We start from the raw sequence: 9938 nt of genomic DNA on the forward strand, positions 1-9938 counted from the left end.
CTATTCAAAAACAATTTGAATTTGAAAAATAAAAAATTAACTTACACATATGCATAGATATAAACATGTATGCATACATACACATATATAAAATAACATATCTATGCATCCTCTAGGCTGCATATAAAGACATATAAAACAAGTCTCATTCATACATTCATAGAGAGGGTCTGCTCTCATATCCCAATTTATGTCCCCATATAAAGCAAACACATAGAAATATCGACTAGTTACATGTCTTAAAATTCAAGAAGTGAAACTTCTATTTTAGAATAGCAAAATTATTTGTCTCTTATCATATTATATCAGGAGGAAATTCCAGCCAATTGCCAACAATGGATATGGCGATCATATTGTTGCATAGGGAGAAAGACTCTCCTATAATCATTATTTAGGAATATTGTTGCCTGTTTTTATAATTTATGTTTTATCCCCAGATCTGTTTCTATCTTCACTAGCCTAAGAGAGAGACAAAATACAAACTATATTTATAATAGAAGTTTGAAATCATTATGTACCTTTCGGGAGCTTTGTTACCAGAGAGATCTTATTCTGTTCTGATATTTGGGTACCTAGAAAAAAATGGAAGTAATCTTTTAAAATATTAACATTGATTTAAATAGATAATAATCATTTTAGTTTTCAGTTTAAACCTGGTATTTGTAGGCTTTAGGATGATCTGGAAAATATTGCTTTAAGAATAATTAATGAGGTAATGAAGACTGGGGGGTGTATATTTCAAATATCTTAATGAAAAGACTCCACCACCTCTTACAATAGTTGGTTCAAGCAATCTCAAGAATTAATTTGTTTTTCTCAATAAGGTGTTTCAGTTTCTTAAAGTATATCTTTGAGTTACGAAATCAGAAAATAGCTGTGTATATATTTAATTTTCCCTACAATCATTCTGTAATTTACACTTTGCTCAACTCATTTGCCATTCAATACTTAGGCTAAATGCATGCATTAAAATAAGAGTTCTATTCCATAATAATATGATATTTTAGAGGCACTGATGATCATTAAAAATGAAAGGTCAATCATAATCTTTCAAAACTTGACTTACGTGGAATAAAAGTTATCACTCTCACTATAGTATACATCAAGACAAAACAGACGATTCCCAGGATCACAACAATGAGCTTCTCTCTAGCTGATGGTGAATCTGCAGGGAGAGAAAACGAAACACTGAGAAAGGAGTGATGGAGACAGTTATTTTAGAAGAACAAAAGATCCCACATCCGTGAGAATTCAAAGACATCAACTTGGACCCCAAAACAATATCTACCATTGCAATCCTCCTCTCAGAATATACCATTCCTTTTTCAGCGAATATAAGGCTTCACGAGTTGTAGATCAAAGACTACAAATTACAGCAATGCCTGGGTAAGTAGTCCTAGAGGAGGGCATGGCAACCTTCTCCAGCATTCATGCCTGGAGAATCCCCATGGACAGAGGAGCCTGGCGGGCTACAGTCCATGGGGTGGCAAAGAGTTGGACACAACTGAGCGACTAAGCACAGCACAGCACATATGTCATATTAGAATATTGTATTTCAAACTCCAGCTCTAAGTCTCATTAATAAAAACATGTAAGCAGGTAAATGCTTTACACTTGCAGGGGTAGTTCCTGTCATTCCATTGACATAACGAAAGGCAATTTGAAAGTTTAATCCCACGTAGGTTTTCTCCTGCTCAGCTGCTAAAATTGATCTTTTCAGGATCTTACCTCTCATTTGCTGTCTCTTGGTGTCCTTAACCAGACTCGGTTCTGAGTAGCTTTCCTCTTGGTTCTTCATCTCTGTGGCTGTTTAATGTCAAGGATGTTGCTCTATGGAAACTTCACATAAGTAGTTAATAAATGGTGTATAAAATCACAAGAAACCTTGAAGAGTTAAACTGGGTGATGTGTGAGATCAGTTAACAGCACTTATTTAGCAACTGAGCAAATCCAAGTTTGGTTCTCATTTCAGTAAACCTTTAGACAACTGTTTCATGGTAGAGTAAGTAGTTTTAAAAATAATATTTGGTGTTTAATAACCAAGAGTGGTGGGAATGGGCAGGAGGTGAGAGGCAAACTGAAAGGAGGGGACATATGTACACCTATGGTTAATTTATGCTGATGTATGACAGAAATCAAACCAATATTGTAAACCAGTCATCAATCAGTTAAAAACAAGTAAATATTTAAAAAAATATTCTATTTGACATAATGTTACTTGTTTATTGGAACAATGAAAATTAGCAGATTACTGAAAAAGTTCATGAATAGTAATATCCTGATGAATTGAAAGTCAAAATTAACAGAAACCCTTTAAAATTGTTATAATATCTTTGTTCAAATTAAAGTGCATATTGGAAAAACATGTACCTATTATACAGGTAAGTTTAAAATCCATTAAAAGTTAAAGACAGCTTTCTATGACGAGGGAATAACAGTATTGGCATATATGGTACACTCTGCATTAAACTACTTTAATTGGGACATTCATTAATGAAAAGGGAATGAGATGCTATGAAATAATTGTATTTTGAGTGATTGTGGAGCTCAAAGAAATCATTAAAAAAATTAATGAAATATTTTACATGTTAAAAATGGTACATGACATATTAAATTCTCCAAAAGTTTTATCATATAAAGACAAAACAATGTTAAAATGACATTAAATACTTATTTTACATGCATAATTGACAATTGACCATGGCTAAGATATGAAATCACAAAATGATAAGGAAAAGCATACATCATTTATGGAAGAACAATGTTGGTATAAACTTCCAGGAAGATCCTGAGGCTGTTAAGTAAATGAGGGAAGCTTTAGTTGTATCAGCAATTATAAGAAATCAATAATGTGGCTTAATAATTCAGTCAATGGATTCTGTAGTCAGTGCAATCTACAATTAACTCTGGCCTTGAAATTTACAATGTGTGACCTTTAAAAATTATTTAGTATTTAGCAAATGAGTTTACTAATCTAAAATGAGAATAAAGATATGTATGATATAAAGCAAGTAAAAAAACTAATATTAAATTTGACTTTTATTTTATTTCCTATTTTAATGCAATTGCCATTGTATTATTCATATCAGGCAATGTAATTTATTAGACAGAAATCTCTGTGTTAGTGTGTTTTATCTTTCTTCAATATTGCGATCAAGTTTTTTTTTTTTTTTTCATAAAGCAGTGATCATATACAATTGAGGTAATCCAGCATTTTACTGGAGGTACCATATTCTGATTTTTACTTTAACTAGATCAGTGAAGAATTATATTGGCCATTCACAATTCTATGAATCCATTTTAACATTCTATATTTAAGGGCTGAGTTAAATATTTAATACTGTATCTAATTATACGTCTATTGATGACAAAATACAATGTTAACTGTCCCTTGTCCTGATGCTACTGATACTCCGTCTTAAATTGCAATGATTAACAAAATCACTTACACATGTATGTATTCACTTGAATAACGTCTGCAGGCAAGAATTTGAACATTTTAAGAAATCTTCCCAAATACTTCATATTTTATTCTTACTTTCTCCCAAAATTAAAATACCCAAATATCAAATACAGATACCAATATCTCTTTAATTCGTTTGCTTAGTAATCGTCCCTAAGTCAAACCACATTGGCATTTGTAATCTCCTGCTAAATGAGATGAGGAATTAGAAAGGAGAGGGAAACACATACCTTCTACAGGCCAGAGTCCTGCCTCTTCTCGTGAGTGGCCAGGTTACTGTGAAAATCAAACAATGTCTGTGGTCTTCACAGACTGCCCTGTGAAGGCCCAGAGTGAAACAATGGTGAAAAAAGTACATTCTTATCACCGTGTCACTGAAACAGGAAATTCTTACGCTTGGGTATTTTGAAGACAGTTTATCTCGTCACACAACTCCAGAATATAGGAGACTTTGGATATGTAGTGTATCAGTTAGTTTGTTCTTTGGTGAGTTCTTCTGAGAATTGATTTCCCTTTCTAAAAGATATAGGGGGACAAAGGACATGATCACCCTGCTGTTAAGTTGCTTTCACTTCATTCATCAATGCTGAACATTTACGCCTTGTCAAGAGTAACTTCAATGTTTAAGTTTTACTCTTAGATAAGTTTACTAAATCTAGGCATTATTTATTTTTTCCATATAATCTCATTGTGTCATTTCTATTATAATGCAGGAAATCATAATTCCATTGACAGTTTGTATTTAAGGATACTTGTCCCTAATTCAGAAGAGTTACTACATATTAAACTTTTTTCAGTTCAGTTCAGTCGCTCAGTCATGTCTGACTCTTTGTGACCCCGTGAATCGCAGCACATCAGGCCTCCCTGTCCATCACCAACTCCCAGAGTTCACTGAGACTCAAAGTCCATCGAGTCAGTGATGCTATCCAGCCATCTCATCCTGTGTTGTCCCCTTCTCCTCCGGCCCCCAATCCCTCCCAGCATCAGAGTCTTTTCCAATGAGTCAACTCTTCCATGAGGTGGCCAAAGTACTGGAGTTTCAGCTTTAGCATTCCTTCCAAAGAAATCCCAGGGCTGATCTCCTTCAGAAGGGACTGGTTGGATATCCTTGCAGTCCAAGGGACTCTCAAGAGTCTTCTCCAACACCACAGTTCAAAAGCATCAATTCTTCGGTGCTCAGCTTTCTTCACAGTTCAACTATCACATCCATACATGACCACAGGAAAAGCCATAGCCTTGACTAGATGGACCTTTGTTGGCAAAGTAATATCTATGCTTTTAAATATTCTATTTAGGTTGGTCATAACTATCCTTCCAAGGAGTAAGCGTCTTTTAATTTCATGGCTGCAGTCACCATCTGCAGTGATTTTGGAGCCCAGAAAAATAAAGTCTGACACTGCTTCCCTGTTTCCCATCTATTTCCCATGAAGTGGTGGGACCGGATGCCATGATTTTCATTTTCTGAATGTTGAGTTTTAAGCCAGCTTTTTCACTCTCCACTTTGACTTTCATCAAGAGGCCTTTGTGTTCCTCTTCACTTTCTGCCATAAGGGTGATGTCATCTGCATATCTGAGGTTATTGATATTTCTCCCGGCAATCTTGATTCCAGTTTGTTTTTCTTCCAGTACAGCGTTTCTCATGATGTACTCTGCATATAAATTAAATAAACAGGGTGACAATATACAGCCTTGATGAACTCCTTTTCCTATTTGGAACCAGTCTGTTGTTCCATGTCCAGTTATAACTGTTGCTTCCTCACCTGCATACAAATTTCTCAAGAGGCAGGTCAGGTGGTCTGGTATTCCCATCTCTTTAAGAATTTTCCAGTTTATTGTGACCCAAACAGTCAAAGGCTTTGGCATAGTCATAAAGCAGAAATAGATGCTTTTCTGGAACTCTCTTGCTTTTTCTATGATCCAGCAGATGTTGGCAATTTGATCTCTGGTTCCTCTGCCATTTCTAAAACCAGCTTGAACATCAGGAAGTTCACGGTTCACATATTGCTGAAGCCTGGCTTGGAGAATTTTGAGCATTACTTTACTAGTGTGTGAGATGAGTGCAATTGTGCAGTAGTTTGAGCATTCTTTGGCATTGCCTTTCTTTGGGATTGAAATGAAAACTGACCTTTTCCAGTCCTGTGGCTACTGCTGAGTTTTCCAAATTTGCTGGCATATTGAGGGCAGCACTTTCACAGCATCATCTTTCAGGATTTGGAATAGCTCAACTGGAATTCCATCACCTCCACTAGCTTTGTTCGTAGTGATGCTTTCTAAGGCCCACTTGACTTCACATTCCAGGATGTCTGGCTCTAGGTGAGTGATCACACCATCCTGATTATCTTGGTCATGAAGTTCTTTTTTGTACAGTTCTTCTGTGTATTCTTGCCACCTCTTCTTAATATCTTCTGCTTCTGTTAGGGCCATACCATTTCTGTCTTTTATCGAGCCCATCTTTGCATGAAATGTTCCCTTGGTATCTTTAATTTTTTGAAGAGATCCCTAGTCTTTCCCATTTTGTTGTTTTCCTCTATTTCTTTGCATTGATCACTGAAGAAGGCTTTCTTATCTCTGCTTGCTATTATTTGGAACTCTGCATTCAGATGCTTGTATCTTTCCTTTTCTCCTTTGCTTTTCACGTCTCTTCTTTTCACAGCTATTTGTAAGGCCTCCCCAGACAGCCATTTTGCTTTTTTGCATTTCTTTAAGAGGAGAGTGAAAAAGTTGGCTTAAAGCTCAACATTCAGAAAACAAAGATCATGGCATCCAGTCCCGTCACTTCATGAGAAAAAGATGGGGAAACAGTGCAAACAGTGTCAGACTTTATTTTTGGACTCCAAAATCACTGCAGATGGTGATTGCAGCCATGAAATTAAAAGACCATTACTCCTTGAAAGGAAAGTTATGACTAACCTAGATAGCATATTCAAAAGCAGAGACATAACTTTGCCAACAAAGGTCCATCTAGTCAAGGCTATGGTTTTTCCAGTGGTCATGTATGGATGTGAGAGTTGGACTGTGAAGAAAGCTGACTGCCGAAGAATTGATGCTTTTGATCTATGATGTTGGCGAAGACTCTTGAGAGTCCCATGGATTGCAAGGAGATCCAACCAGTCTATTCTGAAGGAGATCAGTCCTGGTTGTTCTTTGGAAGTAATATGCTAAAGCTGAAATTCCAATACTTTGACCACCTCACATGAAGAGTTGACTCATTGGAAAAGACTCTGATGCTGGGAAGGATTAGGGGCAGGAGGAGAAGGGGATGACAGAGGATGAGATGGCTGGATGGCATCACCGACTCAATGGACATGAGTTTGAGTGAACTCCAGAGTTGGTGATGGACAGTGAGGCCTGGTGTGCTTCGATTCATGGGGTCGCCAAGAGTCAGACACGACTGAGCAACTGAACTGAACTGAACTGATGAGGAAGAAAGTTCTGGCAATGTTTACAGGTCATAAAAATATTTTTCAGAAAAAAGATGTGTTTTTATTTCTTTATTTACTACTACTTTAAATTTTCTCGGTAATTTATTTTGTATTAGTCATCTACAAACTCATCTAAAAGTTATAAAATATTTCTCTGTGAGACTCCGACATCAATTCTCTATTCATTTATTTAAAATATTTTCATAGGTCAGGAATTCATATACATTCATAATATAACATGTGAAAAATAGAGGAGTATCACTGACTCCACAGTCTCACTGAATATTGAGTGTGCACTTTGAAGTCTCCTATGTGATGAAAAGGCATTGAGAGGCAAACAGGCCCTTACTTCATGAACATATATGTGGAAAGACATGTTTTGTTTTGTTTTAGGAGCAAAAGCAAATATTTAAGAAACACACAAATGAATAAGTAAGACACACATTTTTTTTCTTTAAAAAAATTTTTATTGGATTCTAGCTGATTTATAATGTGTGATAGTTTCAGGTGTACAGCAGAGTGATTCAGTTATACACATATCTGTATCTACTCTGCTTTTAGATTCTTTTACTGTATAGGCCATTACAGAGTATTGAGTAGAGTTCCCTGTGCTACACAGCAGGTTCTCTTTTATATACAGCAATATGTAGATGTCAATGCTAATCTCCCAGTGTATCCCTAACCCCATGGACTGAAGCACACCAGGCAACCCTGTCCATCTCCATCTCCCAAAGCTTGCTTAAACTCATGTCCATTGAGTCAGTGATGCCATCCAACCATCTCATCCTCTGTCGTCCTCTTCTCCTGCCTTCAGTCTTTCCCAGCATCGGGGTCTTTTCAAATGAGTCAGTTCTTTGCGTCAGGTGGCCAAAATATTAGAGCTTCAGCTTCAGCATCAGTCCTTCCAATGAATATTAAGACTTGATTTTCTTTAGGACAGAATGGTTTGATCTCCTTGTAGTCCAAGGGAATCTTGGGAGTCTTACCCAGCACCACTGTTCAAAAGCATAAATTCTTCAATGCTCAGCCTTCTTTATGGTCCAATTCTCACATCCATACACGACTACTGGAAAAGCCATAGCTTTAACTATAGGGACCTTTGTTGGCAATGTAGTATCTCTGCTTTTTAATTTGCTGTCTAGGTGGTAACCATAAATTTACTACATCTGTTGACTCTACTTCTCTATCATAAAATGTCATATAGATTGGAAAGAGAAATAAAACTGTTTATTTGTGAAATGACATAATTGTCTGCACAAATTCCAAAGTATCTCCAAAATCCTCCTAAAACTAATCAGTAAGTAGAGTCCCTGGACTGCAAGCATATCCAACCAGTCAATCCTAAAGGAAATCAATCCTGAGTATTCATTGGAAGGACTGAGGCTGAACCTGAAAGTCCAATACTTTGGCCACTTGATGCAAAGCACTGACTCATTGGAAAAGACCCTGATGCTGGGAAAGATTGAAGGCAGGTGGAGAAGGGGACGACAGAAGATGAGATGGTTGGATAGCATCACTGACTTGATGGACAAGAGTTTGAGTGTTTCGTGAGTTGGTGATGGACAGGGAAGCCTGGTGTGCTGCAGTCCATGGGGTCGCAGAGAGTAGGACACAACTGAGCGACTGAACTGAACCAAACCGAAATATGGTTTCAGATAGGACAGAATATTAAAATCAGTTATGCTGCTGCTGCTGGTGCTTCAAACGTGTCCGACTCTGTGCGACCCCATAGACGGCAGCCCAACAGGCTCCCCCGTCCCTGGGATTCTCCAGGCTAGAATACTGGAGTGGGTTGCCATTTCCTTCTCCAATGCATGAAAGTGAGACGTGAAAGTGAAGTCGCTCAGTCGTGTCCAACTCTTAGCGACCCCATGGACTGCAGCCTACCAGGCTCCTCCATCCATGGGATTTTCCAGGCAAGAGTACTGGAGTAGGGTACCATTGCCTTCTCCCAAAATCGGTTATATTTCTATATAAATTGTTAGAAATTGAGAAAAACAAAAAGTATCATTTATAATGGACTTCCTTGGTGGCCTGGATGGTAAAGCGTCTGCCTACAATGTGGGGGACCCAGGTTCAATCCCTGGGTTGGGAAGATCTCCTGGAGAAGGAAATGATAACCCATTCCAGTATTCTTGCCTGGAAAATCTCATGGATGGAAGAACCTGGTAGGCTACAATTCATGGGGTCAAAAGCTTTAAGTTGATAGTATAAATGTACCAAATATTTGCACCGTTTGTATGCTGAATTATAAAATACTAGTGAGAAAGGTTGAAAAAGACAAATTGATAAATAAACTATAGTCTTAAACTGGAAGTCTAAACATTATGATGATTCCTTTTCTCCCTTAATTGCTCTGTAAAGTTAAGTCAGTTATAATCAGAAACACACAGCCTGGTTCTCTGTGACAACCTACAGGAGCTGCATGGAGTGGGAGAAAGATTCATGTGAGAGGGGACATATGTATACTTATGACAGACTCACATTGTTGTATAATAGAATTCAGCACAACATTGTAAAGCAATTTGCCTCCAATTAAAAAAAAAAGGTTAAAAAATAAGAAACATATTAAGCTTTTATTTTGTAGAAAGTTGAATATTAATTTTAATTTTTTTAAATAAATTTTTTTTCTCCCTAGTATTTATTTATTTAATTTAATTTAATTTTATTTTTAAACTTTACATAATTGTACTAGTTTTCCCAAATATCAAAATGAATCCACCACAGGTATACATGTGTTCCCCATCCTGAACCCTCCTCCCTCCTCCCTCCCCATACCATCCCTCTGGGTCGTCCCAGTGCACTAGCCCCAAGCATCCAGTATCGTGCATCGAACCTGGACTGGCATCTCGTTTCATATATGATATTTTACATGTTTCAATGCCATTCTCCCAAATCTTCCCACCCTCTCCCTCTCCCATAGAGTCCATAAGACTGTTCTATACATCAGTGTCTCTTTTGCTGTCTTGTACACAGGGTTATTGTCACCATCTTTCTAAATTCCATATTATGTGTTATTATACTGTATTGGTGTTTTTCCTTCTGTGACTTTT

This window comes from Bos taurus, chromosome 5, assembly GCF_002263795.3.
Source record: "Bos taurus isolate L1 Dominette 01449 registration number 42190680 breed Hereford chromosome 5, ARS-UCD2.0, whole genome shotgun sequence".
NCBI lineage: Eukaryota > Metazoa > Chordata > Mammalia > Artiodactyla > Bovidae > Bos > Bos taurus.